Raw genomic sequence first — 22,832 nt, 5'->3', positions numbered from 1 at the left:
ATTATGGTTTGATGGAGCTGCCAGTCAATTCAAAAATCGATTTATGTTTGAAAATTTGACTTGTCACAAAGAAGATTTCAACATTGATGCGGACTGGTCAATCTTCGAAACAGCTCATGGGAAAGGTGCCGTTGATAGAATAAGTGGCACTATCAAAAATGTAGTTTGGAGAGCTGTATTGCAAGGCAGAGAAGTTGCCGCTGACGCAAAATCGGTTTTTGAAGTGGCTTGTAAAATTTCAGGTGGGAATATAAAAATTATGTATGTAAGCAAAGACACTGTCGATCATGAGGCATCAATGTTGAAAGAATGTTACAGTCTCTGCAAATCGATCTCAAATACGAGATTATTATAACACTTAATTCAGTTGAATTTTCTTTAAATTCTCCTTTCTCTAGTCCCTCAATTATGCACCTAGCTGAAATATTTACTAAACTGCCTTCAAATCTTGCCGTAGCTTCACAACAACAAGCTTTAACACCAGTTACAGTTTTAGAAGAAGGACCGTGGATAGCCATATTGTTTGATAACTATTGGTGGCCAGGCGAAATAATCTCTACAAGCAAGAAAAATATTACACTTAAACACCACTTCAAACTCGTAGCTATAAACAAGTTTAATAGTTTGGAAAAACCGCAATTTGAAACAATTTCAATCGACTTATACTTATGCCCTTTGCCATGCGATCCTTCACCTGATCATTCTGCCCAGTTTTTTTCATACAATTCAGAACTAGCTTTAAAGATAAATAATATAATAAATAAATTGTAATGTGATTCTTTAGACATCTTTTAACTAAATTCTTAACTAATTAATTTTATAATAAATTTTTTTTTTATAAAGTTCAAAAATTTAAAATATTAAAAGAAAAATTATTTAACAATCCTGATTCACTCAATATTTTATTTAACAAAAGAAATATATAATATTCCAATGATATATGACATTATCAAGAAGGTTATTTATAATGAAAAACTTTCTGTCATGTCCGCAACGTACATATTGTTTTTAATTTCGTAATTTGCAATTAAATTAATTTTATGTCTTCAAAATTCTTGTAATTTCTTTTATATAAATATACATTGAAATGTTACCTAAAAAAAGTTGTAATTTATTTCATAAAATTCAGAGATTTTGGTGAATGTAGAAAAACATTCTAAAAACCATCTTTTTCTGCGTCATGTCCGCAACGCTTCAAATTTTTATTTTAAAGCTATTAAAATTCATTTCTATTTTTAAATATGCATTGGGTTAATAGATGACATGTCTCCTGAATTTTATGAGACAGATACCAGTTACCTAGCTCAATTTTTTATTTAATTATGAGTAATTAAACTTTGTAAATGTCATGTCCGCAACATGCACAATACTGTGGAATCACCCTAAACTTATTAGTTTCTTAAGCAGATATCACACGTTAGAAAAATATGCCGCACCGTAGGTGGAACCTCAACTCTATCCTCTACTCTACTGGGAATTTCGCAGTTCGAAGTTGCTTAATTGCCCGAAAGGTTGCTCGTAATGGGTTACCATTTTCTGTTATTTATCTTAACTTTAGGCTAATGTTTGATTGTTTCATGTGATGCTATTATCTCATAGGTTCTCAACGATGTAAAGGAAATCCCAGACGCTGTAGAATATTGATTGACATTCGTTTAATTTTGTGCATTTTAAAGTCTTTATTCAGCTGCAAATGAAAATTCGGAACACTTCACTTCCACATTAGTGGAGCAGCATAGTATAAAAAGGATTATGATTTCTAAATTATACTATGAAAATGATATTAAGATATCAATGAATTTCACATTGCATCTCTATAAGGATAATGGAGCAAAAAGGGGATAAACTTAAGTACACTCAAGTATTTTTACATTGTAAAGAGTGACTAATATTATAGTAGTTATTAATGTACAAAAGTAGTTTCTTTATCAGTTTGAAAATTTATAAAAGTTTCATATGTAGAAAGTACAATTTTATGACTTATACCACTTTATGCAACATCAGTTGCATAATATGGTACAAGTCACAGTCATAAAATCATTGCTATCTAGACAAGTCTAGATAGCAATCTAGAAATACAATAAAAAAGTCATTAGAAAATATTGTTTAAAAGAAAGGAGGGTTTAATTCATGAAATATACAATTCTTAACTTATCTTTTACTCATAAAATATTTATGGGTAAAAGCATTAAAACTATTAAGCATTAAAACTATGAGATCTATCAAATCAATTCTAATTTTTTTTTAATTTGTCTAAAAAATAATGCCTGACTAATTAGAATGAATATTTCAGAATGAGTATTAATAATAGGATGTATAATTTATTCTTGGCAAAACTGCATGGAATATTTTAAAAACCAAATCAAAAGTTTATTTTTAAGAAATCAATAATCAAAAAGGTAAAAAAAAATTTACATGGTGCACTTAAATGTTTTCGGATTTCAAAATTAAAATTAATGTCTATTGCCTTAATATTTTTATTTAATTATTTTTCATCTCACTTTTTATTTATTTGTAATTTAGTATACAAGGTACAAGCCTGTACAAAGCAAAAAAAATAAATAAATAAAATAAAGTTTCGTACTCCTTCCTAATATACACATATGAATAAACAAAAGATTATATTTTATGTTTATACACCATTTAATGTTTCCTTCCTATACATTCCTTACTCTTTGTCAGTTATTTAAGGTCAAAGGAGAAATAATTTAAAAAATATCTTCATTGGAATGCAAGCAACATTTACGAACTTTCAATACTGCGATTACTATAAAATTTGAATTTTGAATCAAAAATCAAATATTAACCAGTAAAATTAAATATTAATATACTTTTCGTTCTCAAAACAGACTTTTTAAAAAATTAAAGTATGTTATAAAAGGCAAAAACTAAATCGAGAAGACTAGCATTGGTGCAGCAAATGTAACCATTTGTCGACAAACATTGCTGTTAAGGATTTTAAGAAAATGTGTGATTGGTTGGCTTTGCTGAGAAAAAAGCAATATAAAATCTTTTGACAAAAATTATAACCAACTAATTCTTGGAGAATTTTATAAAATTAAAAACACTAAAATTACATTTTGTCAGCAGAAAAAAAATTACTATCAAAGCATTGGAACAATCATAAATGTATTCAAAATTTAAAAACAAAACCAATTATACTAAACTCTTCTTTCACCTCCACCACAATCTTTGCCTTTCCTAAACTGCACAGTCCCATAGTCTTCTTAGAGGTCAAGGGTTTCTCCATTCATTTAGCAACCATAGGAGTTTTATGTGGCATTCTAGTTTAACACGGTTATAATAGAGCAAATTTTGATGAAAGCTAAGTATCATTAAATTAATATTTCAACTGCTTGGGGAATACATTTCCGTCTGTCTAAAAAAAAGTTGTAACGAATGGTAAAATAATTTAAATTCGTGAAATTTTTAAAAAAAATCGAAACATTTCCTGATTTTTCCCAGTTTTTTATCCAAATTTCCCTGATTTTTTTCAAAAATTCCCTGATAATTCTAGGTTTTCCAGGTAGGTGGCCACCCTATTTAAAATAAGCGCTTCAAAAATTAAAAGCATTCTTTGGGGGAAAATATATTAAATATTTCACAAATAATAAACAAATAACTTTCTCAAATAATCAAACACATGCTTTTACAATCAGAATTAAAATATAAAAAGATAGAAACGCAATAATTTGAATGACTTTAGCATCGGGGGGAACCTTGAGACCCATTTCTTCAGCTAATACACATAAATCGACCTTTTTTTCCTTTCCTAAAAATGTCATTGTAGCAGATTGTGAAAGCACCACTTAATAGATATTGTTTAATACCCCCAATAGTCTTAAAATGTCACTGATAATGAAATGTCACTTATTATTTAATATAAAATGTTTCTAATTATAGATACCCTATCACACAATATTACTTGAGATAATTTGAACCAGTTAATATAATCTATTCAAACAACCAATGGAAAACGAAAATATACAATGTATTAATTATAGGGCAAGTAGTGGTAATGTGAATTATAACTATCTATACATCAACAAAATTCCCATGTAAAACACCAATATTGTAAATAAATCAATATTTTGAACAATAAACATTATACTGTATAAACACTATACAGACATTTTACTTTTATTTTTCTGGATAAAATTCTATTAAACCAAGATAAAAAAAAAATTTCTTCCCAAAAGACACTACTCTTCATTTATCAAAATTATCCACCTTTGTTACTAAAGTGTATTCAATATAGAAACATACATATAAAACAAATAGAAAAAAATTCTTCTCCTTCCTTTCTTTTTTTTTAAAGTAATAACAAATGGAAATTGTAATAATAAAACTATACAAGATACATGAATGAATTAAAAAGAAGCAACATATTCTTAAATTTCTTTTCATCTTTCTTAGTTTTGATTTTTTCTTTCTTTTAAATAACAAGTTTTATTATAACCTTAGCTAAATTCAATTTATATCTGAAATTGAGATCAATGAAAATAAAACAAAATGCAATAAAACAACAACTAAGACATAAGTTCTTTATAATCATTAGCATAAGTTTCAGTTTCGGTTTACAAACACTCTCATTTTACCATGAAAGAAATTCGTCTGTGGTTTTGGCGCCACAGAAAGCAATAAAGAAAGAATCTTGTCTGATTCACAGATGCGCAAGTATTAATCGAAAGTGATATTCATAAAATAATATTCAAACAGATGAATAATTTTAAACACACTTTTTAAATGAGAAAAGAAAAATCAATGCTCAAATATTTTAGAGTGCAGCTTTTTTAACTTTTGCACAATATATATTCATTTTGAAACATAAAAAGATAGCTAACTCTCATGATATATTTCTCTATATACCAGATTCTTAGTTTATAAAAATTATTTTTAGAATGAATGATTCAAACTACTTATAATATATTTAAACTTCACACACAGAATTACTATACAACATAATACTTTTCATTAAGTTTCAAATCAATCGATAGTAAATCTTACTACTATAAAAATTGTACTTATCAAAGTTGAGCGGGAAAGGGTTTTCCTCGTCTAGCTGGGGTGAGCTGGGAAAACAGAAATACTGAATCAAAATTCAGGCAATCGAGGTACGGGATGACCTCATTATATTCCACAAATTGAACAGGTCGTTCATTCACTTTCTGAAAAAAAAATTGAGCCAGCAAGGAACCGTTAGTTCGGCCACGAGTTGGGCATCATTTTTGTAGGGGAAGTCCTGATTTATTTGTATTTCAACCAATTCACATAAATAATGAAAGACTAGAAATTATCTAACTCTAAATATTTATTGAAAAGGTCAAAACACATAAAAATAAAACAAGGATAAAAAAAATACAAGAATTTGGGCTCGAATTAAACGTCCGTGCTTAACGGCGGTTCCTGGCAGACTGTCTTAGTTCACCGCCAGAGGCGCTGTAGTGGGGGGGAAAGAGGAGAGCTTGTTACAAGCTTCTAAAATATTGTTATAACATAGTTTTAATATTAATTTAATATTGATTAAACATTTATAAAGTTTTTTTAATCATAAATTATCATTTAATCAAAAATTTTCATTCAATCATAAAGTCCTTACAATGTATTTGAATAAAAATCAAAAAAATCTGATTTAAATAAAAAAAATCTTGAACCCTGTGTGGTAGTGATGTCGGGTGGTACTCTACTTACACTTCAGCAGGGGATTCCCCGTTTATATGTAAAGAAAGGTCTAAAAAAGTGATTACAAAAAGTTGTCTCTTGTTTTTTGCAGTTTCAAACAATTATATCACTTTAAATATAGTAAGCCGCTACAGGTTCAAAGGGCATTGTAACATTATTCAAACCATACAAATATCTACTATACAGCTGATATAGTATGTAAAGGACTAAATAAAAACTTGTACGAAACTATATATTTTTTTCTTCTTATAAATAAGCTCAGCTCGCCAACGAATCAACCACTCACAACGGATGGTTGGTTGGCGAAAGGAGGTTCCGAAACCAACAGTGAATGAAGGATAGCCCTTCATTCACCCCTTAAAACACAATACTTTCAATAACAATAATTTTGTTTACAAAATATACAATTATTATAATTTTATACAAAAACTTTTGTTATTATGATAATCGTTACAAAATGAACGACTACTCGGAAAAATAATCAACTTTATTTGAAGAAAATATATTTAAATTATATATAAAATATAGAATATTGGACGCAATAAATGAAAAGTATTTTTACTTGTTAACTATTTTTAATGATAACAATAGAGTGTATAACAGTGTAAATTGTAATCGTTTAAGGACACTTATTTTTCTAAAATTTCGATATATTTAAATGTTATAATTAACATCTGGCAACACCTTATCACTTTCACTCTTTTTTTATTACTGACCGAACAAATTATTAAAATAAAAATCTTGAGATGCATAATTTTTCAACAACCATCAATAAAGTGTTTATGTTTAGTATATCAAGACAAAATTAAGCATTAGGTTAAATACGCAAAGTAGCGTCAATGGCCCTAACATCTTTGTTACAGTCGAGAGATAGAGATAATACATTAAACCTAATTAAATAGCACACTTAACTGTGACCTTTTACATGGTCTTAATACTTTACAACAGTCTTCTGTAACTTATTTTGGTAACTTCTTAACTCTCAAAAGTTTTTTCATTTTTTGGAAATAAGATGATTTTCTGAAGACTTTTTTAAAATTTATAAACTTATAATTGAAGAAAAATTAACAACATTCCTCAAAGGTTTAGGAGGTTTGTTTACTTTCTTCAGATTGAGTAACTCTGTGTTGCATCATATGATCTATAATTATTTATATTTCATATAATTAATTCAAGCTATCTATAATTATTTATAATCATTAAAATTCATCATAATTTAGAAATGATTTCAGAAAAAAAGGCGATTCAAGAGATTTTACTATTCAATGAAAGTTTTATGATAAACTGTTGTAGCATAACAAATTTTATTAGAACAAAAAAATTAATTAAAAATAGGAATTTTCTAACAAAAAAAATGGAATTTTTAAAGGAAGATTTCACTTGATTAGGTACTGTAAATAAATATCGTTAATTCTAAAATTCCTCTTATTCTTAAAACATTTGGTATCTGATCACCTTCAACACAAATTTTAATGCAATAGCTTTTAAAACTTTACAGTAATTTTAACAAAGTATCGGGTGAAAACGTAGCAAATGTAAACTTATTTTTTACGATAGTTCTAATAAAATTTGAAAAAATCAATCTACATCCTTAAGCAAGGATCATTGCCTGAAACCATTCAACTTGAGTATATAAGAAAAATTGAAAGAGAATTGATTGAAAAGTTTTTAAGGTTTTGCGACGGTTGAAAAATCATAAAAAGCCAATTTGAGAAAAACATATTTTACTTGAACATTTATACTATTTCTTAGAAAAAAATTATATTAAACTGCTTAGTTATCAAATAAAAACTTTTTTACTACATGGGATATCATTTATTTTCTTAATACAACATTTCAAAAATTTTTTAATATAGCTTTCAAATTTGTTACTAACGACAAAGAATTTGACAGAATTAGAGGCTTCTATAAAAAACATTGTAGCTCAAAAACAAATTGATGTTTATTAATAATTTTAAATTGAAATGTTTCTGAAAGCCGTATCAAATAATAATTTTAGAATAATTCTTCGCCTCATAATAAAATAAGCATCATGAAAACACAAAAACATAAATAATAATAACATTCCTTTGAAAGAAAGAATAAAATATATAGAGGTAATGTTAACCTTGTAATATGTAAGTCAAGTGCATTCAATATGATTTAAAATCTGAAAAAAAAGTTAAACAACACCTAAACATACGCAACATATACATATCAATGAAATCCATCAGAATTTGATAAATAAAAAGATAAATGTTCAAAAAGTCAAAAGTTTTAAAATGCTCCACATTTATATATAACCCCTTTGCTTTCAGAAGAAGCAAACTTTATCTTTCTTCTTGATCTTTTATGCCGCTATTTCACACTATCAACAGATTGGCGAACAGAAGAAGATATTCTGATTCTATCAAGATGCTGATAGCCTTGCCTGGTGAATGTCCCAACGTCTTCAACATTCAACTCGTTGAGAACTTGACTGGAGCCTGAAAACCCTTCGTTGAATTGAATAACTGCATCTTAAACACTGATGCAAACAGTTTTTAGGCCCACAAACACTTCTTTAGGCACTCACAGCCAAATCATGCCGCTAAAAGATTCGTTGGCATTCTGAGTCTTTCCATGAAGGCACTTCTTTAAAAGTTCTTTTTTGCAAAGATCCAAGAAGACTGGCTTTACTGTATTCAGTACATTTTGGGGAAGACCAGCATACTTTTCTTTTGGTTGTTTACCTTCATGGAGTGCTCTTTGGTGAAAACAACAACTATCCTCGCCCATAGGACATTGACCATGCTTGTATAATGGAACTGACATTTGACATTGAACGCTGTGCAACTATTGCAACAGCATCATGCAGTTTTTTTGATGCATCAAATATGCACTGCGATGGAGAGGTGGAGGTATATTTAAAGTTGCACACAATTTTTTAGCAGATTGCAATCCTTTACCAATTTGCCTCATTCCATATGCCAGCAAAATGGGAACACAGTCCATACCTGGAGTCTTCAACTAAGCAACAAATCTCAACACTCAGAGCAACAAATCTCATTGAACACATTGCTCAAAATTTCAAGATCAATTATTCTATTGCCGGAAATTTTATTTTCTTCAACATTATGATCAGCCAGATTTTTACTGATTTCCACGAAAATGACATTTCCGTTTTCTTGCAATTGATTTTCCCATAATTGGAGAAAAAATTGTAGAAACAAATATAATAAAGGAAAATTAACGATAATAAAACAAAAATTAACGATAACAAGTAAATATTTAACAAGAAATATTAACAAAACAATAGAAATAAACCAAGAAAAAATTGAAACGCAATCGCAAGCGTGGCATCACCCGTGGCGCACCCTTTGCTTTTTAGTATCACTTGGAAACAATAATCTTACAAATGGTATTACAATGGATAATGTGATGATCATCCATGTCAAAATGACCATGGAGTTAGAACACATGCCAGAAGTAATAGATCTTTTAGCCATAGAAATATGTTAGAAGTGTACACGGCAAGGAGGTAGATCACTCTTCAGTATTATAATTGCGATAAAAGTTGCTAAATAAATACATGTGATTCAATAACTTTTAGTATTAAATGTCGAGGAGGTAGATCACTCCTCAGCATTATATTAGCGATAAAATTTGCTACATAAATACATGTGATTCAATAACTTTTAGTATTAAATGTCGAGGAGGTAGATCACTCCTCACAGGGTTGCCACAGTAAAAAATGAACAAAAATAGTTGCTTTTAGTAGCCTCAAGCATGAAAATAGTTGCTTAAAACTATGAAAATAGTTGCCTGAACAGGAACAAAAATTTATCAAAAGTAGTAGCCAAATAACTAAAATTATAGCTTAATTGTCAAATACTATTATTAGGACAGGGTGATGTCAGAAATTTTAAATTGTGATACATCGTCAGTTAGACATCACGATACAGTGATGTATCGCAATTTAGCATTTGTTCAAAAATTACCCATGGGAAATCTTTAAATTAATCAGAAATAAATAAAAAGGAATAAATGTAGTACAAAAGAAAATATTAATTCTAAACATATTTTACTATGATATCAATATTATTGCTTAATTTTTTCAATTAAATTAATAAAGAAGTCAAAGTAAAAGCAAACCCAAGCTTTATTTCATTTTTCTTAAATTAAAAATGATTTAAGATTTATTGGTTTAAAAATAATAATAATGTAACAAATTACTCTTCATACATGAATTAAAAGAAGAAAAAAAAACGAAAGTGGAAAACAAACCAAAGAAATGTTTACTTTAGAAAAAAAAAAATTTTTTTTATTATTTGTTAACAACAAATTTTCTTTCAGGAAACATTTCACTCTGAAAATATATTTATTAAATAGTAATAGTCAGTTTGCTCATAAACATTGCACCATGTACTATCTCTATCAAAATAGTAGCTGCATTAATTTTTCTAAATTCACATATCAAACTTATTTTGACAGTCTGTCATTGACATTTACGCTTTTACTTAGATGTATCCAGAAATAAATTGTCTATATGTTAGATTTTTATATCCGTTTGGTTACCATGAGAGGCATTTCAAAGGTGTACTACACATTTGAGACAATCACAGTTACAGTATCTATTAATGTTGCCAACAAATTCAAATAGAAATAAAGTTTGATAATTCTCAGAAACAGAAAAAAAAAAGGCTAAAACAATTGGTAAGACAATCAAAAACTAAAGCTAACTTAAAACGAAACTAAATTTGAAAGTTACTTTGGTAGACGTAAAAAGGGGCGTGGTTCAACAAAAATCATCATAACTTCATCAATTTTTAACAGAATCAAAATATTCTTCTTGCAATATAATCAAGCGATTTTTGGAAAGCCCTGTGTCACCCTAATAAAAGGTTTTTTAAACCTTTTCTTTTAAGATACTATAATTATTGATTGACAAATAACGTTTAAAGATAAAATATTTATTCAAACTCATGAAACACACACTGCTTATTCTGACAAAAAAATTATTGTAATTAAGCATTAAAAAATAAGCAATTATTATTTTTTAGATAAATTCAAGTTACATTTTATTCCAAATTGACGAAAATTTATTAAAAAAGGGGATAGATTTTTAAAAAAAATCACGAGACAATTTAACCAAAAAACACTTCATTAATCAGATGTGATTATTGTGAGCCCAACTCAAAAATCCTGAAACTCTCTTGAGTGAAATCATTAATGACGCATTTCAAAAAATTAATGTCTTAATTTATAAATAAATTATATGCTACATAATTTAAATGTATAAGTTTACTTTTATCACTAACCACATTTTTTATTTTACCAGAAAATAATATTTACAAACGAAAGAGATGCGAAGTATAAATTCTAGTTCGAATATTTTTAAACAATTAACCCAAGAATTTTTATACATAAATGTAATCTATGATTTCTTGACATTTCTGGACCTCGGATTTCCGGATCGCGGTCAGCGAAAAATCCGCATTTTTTCAAGAGCACAATCATTTCTGATTAATATAAAGTTAAACTAAGTATTTTCTCTTATAAAAATAAAATTCAAACTTATTGCAAAATTACTTACCAGCTCTTTCAAGAAACTTATCTAATAACGGTCGTGCTGAAAAAATCCGTTAATCCTGTGCTCGGCACTGATTTCACATTAAAAATAATAATGTTTTTATTAAACTACAAGAAGTTAATTTCTAAAATATGAAATCAAAATTATTAATACTGTAGAAGTTAAAATTCGAATATAGAATTATTAAATTTTATTAAAAAATGCCAAACGTTATAACATGGGGAAAAGTTACACGTGAACATGCCTATTCAACATTAAAGCAAAACTGAATTGCCCGCCAATTGTTGAACAACGGCCGTTCACGTGTCTCCATATGCGTAGCGTGAGGGGGGGGGGGTATGCTTTTTTTTCATAGAAAACTGTTTCTTTATCTTAATTTTTTTGTATATATGCATATTAATTCTTTATATGAATGTATATTTATTTATAAATGTATATATAAAGGAGCAGTTTTCAAAAAACAAAATGCGTGCTCCCCCCTCACGCTACACCTCTGCTTCGAAAAAAGAAAGTACCGTGTGCAAAAAATGCCGCGGATATTAATTTATACATGGCTGACAAGTATTTTTTTTCGCAACAATTATTTTTTAACTGTTTTAGTGAGTATTTTTTCTTTTCTTTGAAAACTTACAGGGGAAAATAAAAGTTAGCTTTTAAAAATTAAGAATTCTCAATAACAGTCGGTAGTGCCAATTGTGTTTTGATCTGAAAATTCCTGTGAGAAAATAAAAATACTTCTTTAATACATTGACATCGCTATCCAAAAAAATAAGGTATTGTTCCGTATATTTTTTATGCCTCCAAAATGTCTAAATAATATTTTGTTAGCTAAAACAGGACGCTCGAGGTCAAGCAATTTCTTACCACCTACTATGAAGAGGATACTTAACAGTTTGCTGATGTTTTGATTATTTTTTTTAAGATTTTCACTTCAAATTCTATTTAAAATTACGGAACAATGAAAAAAGAAAAATAATAAAAGAATCCGGAAAAAAATTCAGAATGAAGTAAGAAAAAAATAAATATCCTAGGGAAAAAAATATATAATCATTTCATCAGCGCACACGATTATATCCGCAAAAAGAAATGCTTTCTAATACTGTATCAATATAGCCAAAGCAAAATATATCAATATACTAGTGAGAGGAGCACTCAAAAAAAAATATATATATATATATATATCAAAAAAAAAAAAAAAAAAAAAAAAAAAATATATATATATATATACATATATATATATATATATATATATATATATATATATATATATATATATATATATATATATATATATATATATATATATATATATATATATATATATATATATATATATATACAGGCTGTCCCAAAAGGTCGTTTACAAACTTAACATGCTGGTCTGTCATATCATGCTGAACAAGATTTACATAAGAACTTGTGTCCGAAAATTAAAACTGCGACCGCTAGAGGGCGATAATTGCACGAAAACGGGAGAGTGGGAAAAACAATCATTTCAGGCGTGGACGTTGAAGGAGAAGGATGAATGAGTTTAGTAACGCAGAAATGGCCGACATGCATTACGTATACGGCGCCGCTGATGGAAATGGACGAGCCGCGGCACGGACGTACCTAGAGCGCTTCCCAAACAGACGTCAGTTAAGTCATGTTTTGTTTGGACGATTGCACCGCAGATTATGTGAATCAGGTGCTTTCGTAGCACGTAGCCACATCGATCGAGAACGTGCTGCACGCACACCTGTCGTAGAGGAAACCGTGATACAGGAGTATACCATCAACCCGCAAAGAAGTCTCCGAGAAGGTGAACGTGTCTTGGATGTAGCTCGTTCCACCATAATGCGCATACTGCACGATGACATGCAACACCCTTACCACTTCCAAAAGTACAGGCATTGTGCGCTGACGATTATCCCAAACGCATTGCATTCTCACGCTGGTATTTGCAACAGCGGGTCGCACAGCCAGATTTTCCATCATGGATTTTGTTTTCTGATGAAGCCTGCTTTACACGGGATGGTGTCGTGAACCTGCACAACATGCACGTATGGGCGCATGAATACCCAAGATGTACACGTGCCCATGCACATCAACAACGTTTCAGCGTAAACGTTTGGGCTGGTATTATCGGTGACATGCTGATTGGCCCTTACCTTCTACCTGAACACCTCGACGGAAATACCTATCGCATTTTTTTAGAAAGAGTTTTGCCGGATCTGAAGAGTGACGTTCCAGCCGCTACACGCCGAAACATCTGGTTTCAGCATGGTGGAGCGCCTGCCCACTTTAGCTACGCTGTTCGAGAATACCTCGATAGGATTTATCCTAATCGCTGGATCGGTAGAGGTGGACCGGTCCCATGGCCACCGCGATCCTCCGACCTGACTCCCCTGGATTTCTACCTGTAGGGACACATGAAGTCCATAGTGTACGAAACACCTGTAACATCGGACATGGATCTTATCGCCAAGATCGCGGTAGCAGCAGCACGTGTCCGTGACACTCCTGGCCAATTTGAACGGGTTCGTGAATCCATGCGCCGACGCTGTGAAACGTGCATTTTGGCGAATGGAAGGAATTTTGAGCATTTGCTGTGATGTAATGATGTTTTATAATAAAAATCATATTAACACCGCTATCGATATAATTTTTTTTCTCCTCATCCAAACCTGCACTTATCGCCCTCTAGCGGTTACAGTTTTAATTTTCGGACACAAGTTCCGATGTAAATCTTGTTCATCATGATATGACAGACCAGCATGTTAAGTTTGTAAACGACCTTTTGGGACACCCTGTATATATATAATAAATACAAGAAAACACTAAGAAAGTTAAGGAAAACAATAAGTTTCATTTATTGCGCTTAAGCTGCAAGTAAACAGCACTCATTAGATAAGTTCAAAATGAAGAATAAAACAAAGAAAAATTATAGACATATGAAAAAAAAGGGGTGGGAAATAATAAGTAAAAAATAACAAACAACATTTTATTTAAAAAAAAAATGAAATGTTAATTAAAAAACCGGAAAAAAAACCGAAAAAAAAAGATATAATCTTTTCTTCAGCCCACACGATTATATCCGCGAAACAGAGTGCTTTCTGATATTGTATCAATGAAGCCAAAGCAAAATATATTAATACAATAGTGTGAGGAGCACTCAAAATATTTTTTTATAAAATAACTACAAATAAAATAGATCATAAAAAGCAAAAATAACATGTAAAAACAGATAATAAAATAAAATAAAAAGAAAAAACATTAAAAAGGGGGGACTATAAAGCGAGTAGCAATATTTTTAAATCATTCTTGAAAAATATCCGTCCTTGTAAGTTGTTATGATTTTCGACGATTTCGACGATCGACGATCGATCGACGATTTCGGTACTTAGAAAAATTCTGAAAATTTCGGTACTTAGAAAAATTCTGACAATTTCGTTACTTAGAAAATTTCTGACCTTTTCGGTACTTAGAAAATTTCTGACCTTTTCGGTATTTTGAAAATTTCAGACGATTTCGGTACTTAGAAAAATTCAGACGATTTCGGTACTTAGAATATTTCTGACGTTATCAGTACTTAGAAAATTTCTGACGTTTTCGGAACTTAGAAAAATTTTGATGATTTCGGAATTTAAAAAAATTCTGTTGATTTTGGAACTTAGAAAATATCTGACCTTTTCGTACTTAGAAAATATCTGACGTTTTCGGTACTTAGAAAAATTCTGCCGATTTCGGTACTTAGAAAAATTCTATTGATTTCGGTACTTAGAAAAATTCTGTCGATTTTGGTACTTAAAAAAGACTCGGAAGTTTTCGGTACTTAGAAAATTTCTGACGTTTTCCGTACTTAGAAAAATTCTGATGATTTCAGTACTTAGGAAATTTCTGACGATTTCGGTACATAGAAAAATTCTGTTGATTTCGGTACTTAGAAAATTTCTGTCGTTTTCGGTACTTAGAAAAATTCTGATGATTTCGGTACTTAGAAAAATTCTGACAATTTCGATACTTAGAAAAATTCCGACGATTTCGGTACTTAGAAAAATTCTGACAATTTCGTTACTTAGAAAATTTCTGACCTTTTTGGTACTTAGAAAATTTCTGACATTTTCGGTATTTTGAAAATTTCAGTCGATTTCGGTACTTAGAAAAATTCAGACGATTTCGGTACTTAGAATATTTCTGACGTTTTCGGTACTTATAAAAATACTGATGATTTCGGAATTTAGAAAAATTCTGTTGATTTTGGAACTTAGAAAATTTCTGACCTTTTCGTACTTAGAAAATATCTGACGTTTTCGGTACTTAGAAAAATTCTGCCGATTTCGGTACTTAGAAAAATTCTATTGATTTCGGTACTTAGAAAAATTCTGTCGATTTTGGTACTTAGAAAAGACTCGGAAGTTTTCGGTACTTAGAAAATTTCTGACGTTTTCGGTACTTAGAAAAATTCTGATGATTTCGGTACTTAGAAAAATTCTGACGATATCGGTACTTAGAAAAATTCTGTTGATTTTGGTACTTAGAAAATTTCTGACCTTTTCGGTACTTAGAATATATCTGACGTTTTCGATACTAAGAAAATTTCTGACGTTTTCGGTACTTAGAAAAATTCTGCCGATTTCGGTACTTAGAAAAATTCTGTTGATTTCGGTACTTAGAAAAATTCTGTCGATTTCGGTACTTAGAAAAATTCTGTTGATTTTGGTACTTAGAAAATTTCTGAACTTTTCGGTACTTAGAAAATATCTGACGTTTTCGGTACTTAGAAAAATTCTGTCGATTTCGGTACTTAAAAAACATTCAGAAGTCTTCGGTACTTAGAAAATTTCAGACGTTTTCGGTACTTAGAAAAATTCTTACGATTTCGATACTTATTAAACATTCAGAAGTTTTCGGTACTTAGAAAAATTCTGCCGATTTCGGTACTTAGAAAAATTCCGTTGATTTCGGTACTTAGAAAAATTCTGTCGATTTCGGTACTTAGAAAAGACTCGGAAGTTTTCGGTACTTAGAAAATTTCTGACGTTTTCGGTACTTAGAAAAATTTAGACGATTTCGGTACTTAGAATATTTCTGACGTTATCGGTACTTAGAAAATTTCTGACGTTTTCGGTACTTTGAAAAGACTCAGAAGTTTTCAGTACTTAGAAAATTTCTGACGTTTTCGATACTTAGAAAATTTCTGACGTTTTCGGTACTTAGAAAAATTCTGCCGATTTCGGTACTTAGAAAAATTCTGTTGATTTCGGTACTTAGAAAAATTCTGTCAATATTGGTACTTAGAAAAGACTCGTAAGTTTTCGGTTCTTAGAAAATTTCTGACGTTTTCGGTACTTAGAAAAATTCAGACGATTTCGGTACTTAGAATATTTCTGAAGTTATCGGTACTTAGAAAATTTCTGACGTTTTCGGTACTTAGAAAAATTCTGATGATTTCGGAACTTAGAAAAATTCTGATGATTTCGGTACTTAGAAAAATTCTGACGATTTCGGTACTTAAAAAAATTCTGCCGATTTCGATACTTATTAAACATTCAGAAGTTTTCGGTGCTTAGAAAAATTCTGCCGATTTCGGTACTTAGAAAAATTCAGACGATTTCGGTTCTTAGAAAATTTCTAACGTTATCGGTACTTAGAAAATTTCTGACGTTTTCGGTACTTAGAAAAATTCTAATGAATTCGCAACTTGGAAAATTTCTGCCTTTTTTGGTACTTTGAAAAGACTCAGAAGTTTTCAGTACTTAGAAAATTTCTGACGTTTTCGATACTTAGAAAATTTCTGACGTTTTCGGTACTTAGAAAAATTCTGCCGATTTCGGTACTTAGAAAAATTCTGTTGATTTCGGTACTTAGAAAAATTCTGTCAATTTCGGTACTTAGAAAAGACTCGGAAGTTTTCGGTACTTAGAAAATTTCTGACGTTTTCGGTACTTAGAAAAATTCAGACGATTTCGGTACTTAGAATATTTCTGAAGTTATCGGTACTTAGAAAACATTCAGAAGATTTCGGTACTTAGAAAAATTCTGTCGAATTCGGTATTTAGAAAAATTCAGTCGATTTCAGTACTTAGAAAAATTCAGACGATTTCGGTACTTAGAATATTTCTGACGTTATCGGTACTTAGAAAATTTCTGACGTTTTCGGTACTTAGAAAAATTCTAATGATTTCGCAACTTGGAAAATTTCTGCCTTTTTCGGTACTTTGAAAAGACTCAGAAGTTTTCAGTACTTAGAAAATTTCTGACGATTTCGATACTTAGAAAATTTCTGACGTTTTCGGTACTTAGAAAAATTCTGCCGATTTCGGTACTTAGAAAAATTCTGATGATTTCGGAACTTAGAAAAATTCTGTTGATTTCGGTACTTAGAAAAATTCAGACGATTTCGGTACTTAGAAAACATTCAGAAGTTTTCGGTACTTAGAAAATTTCTGAATTTTTCGGTACTTCGAAAACATTCAGAAGATTTCGGTACTTAGAAAAATTCTGTCGAATTCGGTACTTAGAAAAATTCAGTCGATTTCGGTACTTAGAAAAATTCTGTTGAATTTGGTACTTAGAAAAATTTCGTCGATTTCGGTACTTTGAAAAATTCTGTTGATTTTGGTACTTAGAAAATTTCTGACCTTTTCGGTACTTAGAATATATCTGACGTTTTCGATACTAAGAAAATTTCTGACGTTTTCGGTACGTAGAAAAATTCTGCCGATTTCGGTACTTAGAAAAATTCTGTTGATTTCGGTACTTAGAAAAATTCTGTTGATTTTGGTACTTAGAAAATTTCTGAACTTTTCGGTACTTAGAAAATATCTGACGTTTTCGTTACTTAGAAAAATTCTGTCGATTTCGGTACTTAGAAAACATTCAGAAGTCTTCGGTACTTAGAAAATTTCAGACGTTTTCGGTACTTAGAAAAATTCTTACGATTTCGATACTTATTAAACATTCAGAAGTTTTCGGTACTTAGAAAAATTCTGACGTTTTCGGTACTTAGAAAAATTCTGATGATTTCGCAACTTGGAAAATTTCTGCCTTTTTCGGTACTTTGAAAAGACTCAGAAGTTTTCAGTACTTAGAAAATTTCTGACGTTTTCGATACTTAGAAAATTTCTGACGTTTTCGGTACTTAGAAAAATTCTGCCGATTTCAGTACTTAGAAAAATTCTGTTGATTTCAGTACTTAGAAAAATTCTGTCAATTTCGGTACTTAGAAAAGACTCGGAAGTTTTCGGTTCTTAGAAAATTTCTGACGATTTCGGTACTTAGAAAAATTCTGTTGATTTCGTTACTTAGAAAATTTCTGTCGTTTTCGGTACTTAGAAAAATTCTGATGATTTCGGTACTTAGAAAAATTCTGACAATTTCGGTACATAGAAAAATTCCTACGATTTCGGTACTTAGAAAAATTCTGAAAATTTCGGTACTTAGAAAATTTCTGACCTTCTCGGTACTTAGAAAATTTCTGACCTTTTCGGTATTTTGAAAATTTCAGACGATTTCGGTACTTAGAAAAATTCAGACGATTTCGGTACTTAGAAAAATTCAGTCGATTTCGGAACTTAGAAAAATTCTGTCGATTTCGGTACTTAGAAAAGACTCGGAAGTTTTCGGTACTTAGAAAATTTCTGACGTTTTCGGTACTTAGAAAAATTCAGACGATTTCGGTACTTAGAATATTTCTGACGTTATCGGTACTTAGAAAATTTCTGACGTTTTCGGTACTTAGAAAAATTCTGTCGATTTCGGTACTTAGAAAACATTCAGAAGTTTTCGGTACTTAGAAAAATTCCGCCGATTTCGGTACTTTGAAAAATTCTAACGATTTCGGTTTTTAGAAAAATTCTGTCGATTTCGGTACTTAGAAAACATTTAGAAGTTTTCGGTGCTTAGAAAAATTCTGTCGAATTCGGTACTTAGAAAAATTCTGTCGATTTCGGTACTTAGAAAAATTCTGCCTTTTTCGGTACTTTGAAAATTTCAGAGGTTTTCGGTACTTAGAAAATTTCCGATGTTCTCGGTACTTAGAAAATTTCTGCCTTTTTCGGTACTTTGAAAAGGCTAAGAAGTTTTCGGTACTTAGAAAAATTCTGCCGATTTCGGCACTTAGAAAAATTCTGTTGATTTCAGTACTTCGAAAAATACTGTCGATTTCGGTACTTAGAAAAATTCTGGTAATTTCGGTACATAGAAAAATTCTTTCGATTTCGATACTTATTAAACATTTAGAAGTTTTCGGTACTTAGAAAAATTCTGCCTTTTTCGGTACTTTGAAGAGACTCAGAAGTTTTCGGTTCTTAGAAAAAATCTTAAACATTCATTAGCAAACAATTCAATACTTATTAAACATTCAGAAGTTCTTATGAATTTTTCAAATTTAAAACCGTTTGAAAATATTACTAAGTTTGAAATACCATGAAATATTTCTAAGTACGAAAATCTTCGGAAATTTTCAAAGTCAAAACCGTTTGAAAATATTACTAATTTTGAAATACCATGAAATATTTCTAAGTTCGAAAATTTTCTGAAATTTTCAAAGTCAAAACCGTTTGAAAATATTACTAAGTCTGAAATACCATGAAATATTTCTTAGTACGAAAAACTTCTGAATAAGTCAAAACCGTTTGAAAATATTACTAAGTTTGAAATACCATGAAATATTTCTAAGTACGAAAATCTTCTGAATTTTTCAAAGTCAAAACCGTTTGAAAATATTGCTAAGTTTGAAATACCATGAAATATTTCTAAGTACGAAAATCTTCTGAATTTTTCAAAGTCAAAACCGTTTGAAGATATTACTAAGTTTGAAATACCATGAAATATTTCTAAGTACGATAATCTTCTGAATTTTTCAAAGTCAAAACCGTTTGAAAATATTACTAAGTCTGAAATACCATGAAATATTTCAAAGTACGCAAAACTTCTGAATTTTTCAAATTCAAAACCGTTTGAAAATATTACTAAGTTTGAAATACCATGAAATATTTCTAAGTACGAAAATCTTCTGAATTTTTCAAAGTCAAAACCGTTTGAAAATATTGCTAAGTTTGAAATACCATGAAATATTTCTAAGTACGAAAATCTTCTGAATTTTTCAAAGTCAAAACCGTTTGAAGATATTACTAAGTTTGAAATACCATGAAATATTTCTAAGTGGAAAAAGCTTCAGAATTTTTCGAAGTCCAAAACATTTTGAAAATATTTCAAAGTAAAAAAAAAAATCTTTTTTGAAATTCGAACACACGATCATCAAAAGACATGAAGAAAAAAACAATTGTGAAATTCGCACACACAATCAACGAAAGACATGCAGAAAAAAAAATTTGTGAAATTCGCACACACGATCAACGGAAGACATGAAGAAAGAAAAAAAAATTAGAAATTCGCACACACGATCAACGGAAGACTTATGAAGAAAGAAAAAAAAATTTAGAAATTCGCACACACGATCAAGGAAAGACATGAAGAAAAAAAAATTTGTGAAATTCGCACACACGATCAAATAAGACATGAAGAAAAAAAATTGAGAAATTCGCACACACGATCAACGAAACACATGAAAGAAAAAAACAATTTAGAAATTCGCACACACGATCAAGGAAAGACATGAAGAAAAAAAAATTTGTGAAATTCGCACACACGATCAACGGAAGACTTAGGAAGAAAGAAAAAAAAATTTGAAATTCGCACACACGATCAAGGAAAGACAGGAAGAAAAAGAAACAATTGAGAAATTCGCACACACGATCAAATAAGACATGAAGAAAAAAAAATTGTGAAATTCGCACACACGATCAACGAAACACATGAAAGAAAAAAACAATTGAGAAATTCGCACACACGATCAAATAAGACATGAAGAAAAATAAACGACTGTCTACTGATGCCTAACTAAAAAGGATTCTGACTGAGGGCGTTCAGTCATTATGCCACAGATGGCATCTTCGCTCCATTGGTCATTCGACCCACCTCATGTAACAAAAATTTACCAACCACGTGTTCCAAATGAACCCACAATGCGCCAATCACATTCAGAGACTAGAGTCGTTTTGAGTTCGAGAGTTTCAAATCAAGAGTTTTCCTCCGAGAAGGGGGAAAATGCGTCGGCACCAACGGGGCGGGGAGCTCTCTCAGGTCGAGCACCCTCTTCAAGCCTAGCCCTGCAAAGGACCTCCCTCTTCCCCAGGACGAAGGGAAGGGAAACAGGCACGCCCACACGGCACTGACAATTGCGTTCGAGGCGGGGATCGCGAGTGAAGGATCCCCGTGTGTAGAGTGAAGGATCCCCGTGTTAATTGTCCTTCCGCAGGTTCACCTACGGAAACCTTGTTACGCGTTAACTTCCTCTTAATGATCAAGTTCGATCAACTTTCCGGCACGCCGGCTCGACCCGGAGGTCAGTCCGAGCGCCAGTCCGAGGACCTCACTAAATCATTCCATCGGATGTTGCGACGGGCGGTTTGCACAAAGGGCAGGGACGTACTCAACACGAGCTGATGACTCGTGCTTACTGGGAATTCCTCGTTCAAAGCAGATATTTACCATTACTCCAGTAGTGCCCTTCCGTCAATTCCTTTAAGTTTCAGCTTTGCAACCATACTTCCCCCGGAACCAAAAAGCTTTGGTTTCCCGGAAGCTGCCCGGCGTGTCATTTGACGAACACAGCCGGATCGGTGGCTGGCATCGTTTATGGTTAGAACTAGGGCGGTATTTGATCGCCTTCGAACCTCTAACTTTCGTTCTTGATTAATGGAAACATTCTTGGCAAATGCTTTCGCAGTAGTTCGTCTTGCGACGGTCCAAGAATTTCACCTCTAGCATCGCAATACGAATGCCCCCGTCTGTCCCTCTTAATCATTACCTCGTGTTCCGAAAACCAACAAAATAGAACCGAGGTCCTATTCCATTATTCCATGCACCATTATTCATGCGTCATGCATACTTTGAGCACTCTAATTTTTTCACAGTAAAATTGCCGAAACCGAACGACAACCGGTAAAGATCATCGGACAATTTCGGCGGCAATGCTCAGAACAGGCAGTGACCACCGGTGGGCGGACCACCCGTCTGGAACTAAGATCCAACTATGAGCTTTTTAACAGCAACAACTTCAATATACGCTTTTGGAGCTGGAGTTACCGCTGCGGCCGCAGCAGACTTTCCCTCCTTCTTTGATACAAGCATATGACTACTGGCAGGACCAACCAGGTTACTTTCACGTTCAGCGAGCGTTCGAAGCGACGCTTCGAATCTCAGAGGTGGTGGTGCCCCCGACTAGCGAGGGCGCCGGACCCGGCCGGGTCCCCGTTCGCACAGATCGAACTAGAGCCTTCTTCCTCTAGTCGGTTCGAGACTCACTGCGTCCCCCTTGGCGTCAACGCCTGGACGCGAGAGTGCTCTGCCGTCGAGAGTCGTGCTCGCGCCGGAACAAACTGCAGAAAACCTCGTAAATGCTTCCATCACTATTCAGTCTCCACGCGGCTACAAACTACTGTCCGAGCCACTCGCTGAAAAGCCGAGACCTTTTGTTTCCGTGAGGCGAGCCCTCGCCCTTGTCGAGACGAGAGCGTTGCGTTTCTTGAGACACGCTCACTGTGCCTCACAT

General features: G+C 31.7%; 1 pseudogene; it reads right to left on the bottom strand.

Annotated features, from left to right (window-relative positions):
• Nucleotides 1–21,519: 21,519 nt before the first annotated feature.
• On the bottom strand, nt 21,520–22,438 carry LOC147800831 (small subunit ribosomal RNA; annotated as a pseudogene; the record flags this gene model as incomplete).
• Between the last annotated feature and the right edge of the window lie 394 nt (nt 22,439–22,832).

This window comes from Parasteatoda tepidariorum, unplaced genomic scaffold (assembly GCF_982258835.1).
Source record: "Parasteatoda tepidariorum strain Cologne lab strain unplaced genomic scaffold, Ptep-v5.0 scaffold_17, whole genome shotgun sequence".
Lineage (NCBI taxonomy): Eukaryota > Metazoa > Arthropoda > Arachnida > Araneae > Theridiidae > Parasteatoda > Parasteatoda tepidariorum.
Note: the sequence above shows the minus strand (reverse complement) of the source record. Positions and strands in the feature narration are given on the sequence as shown.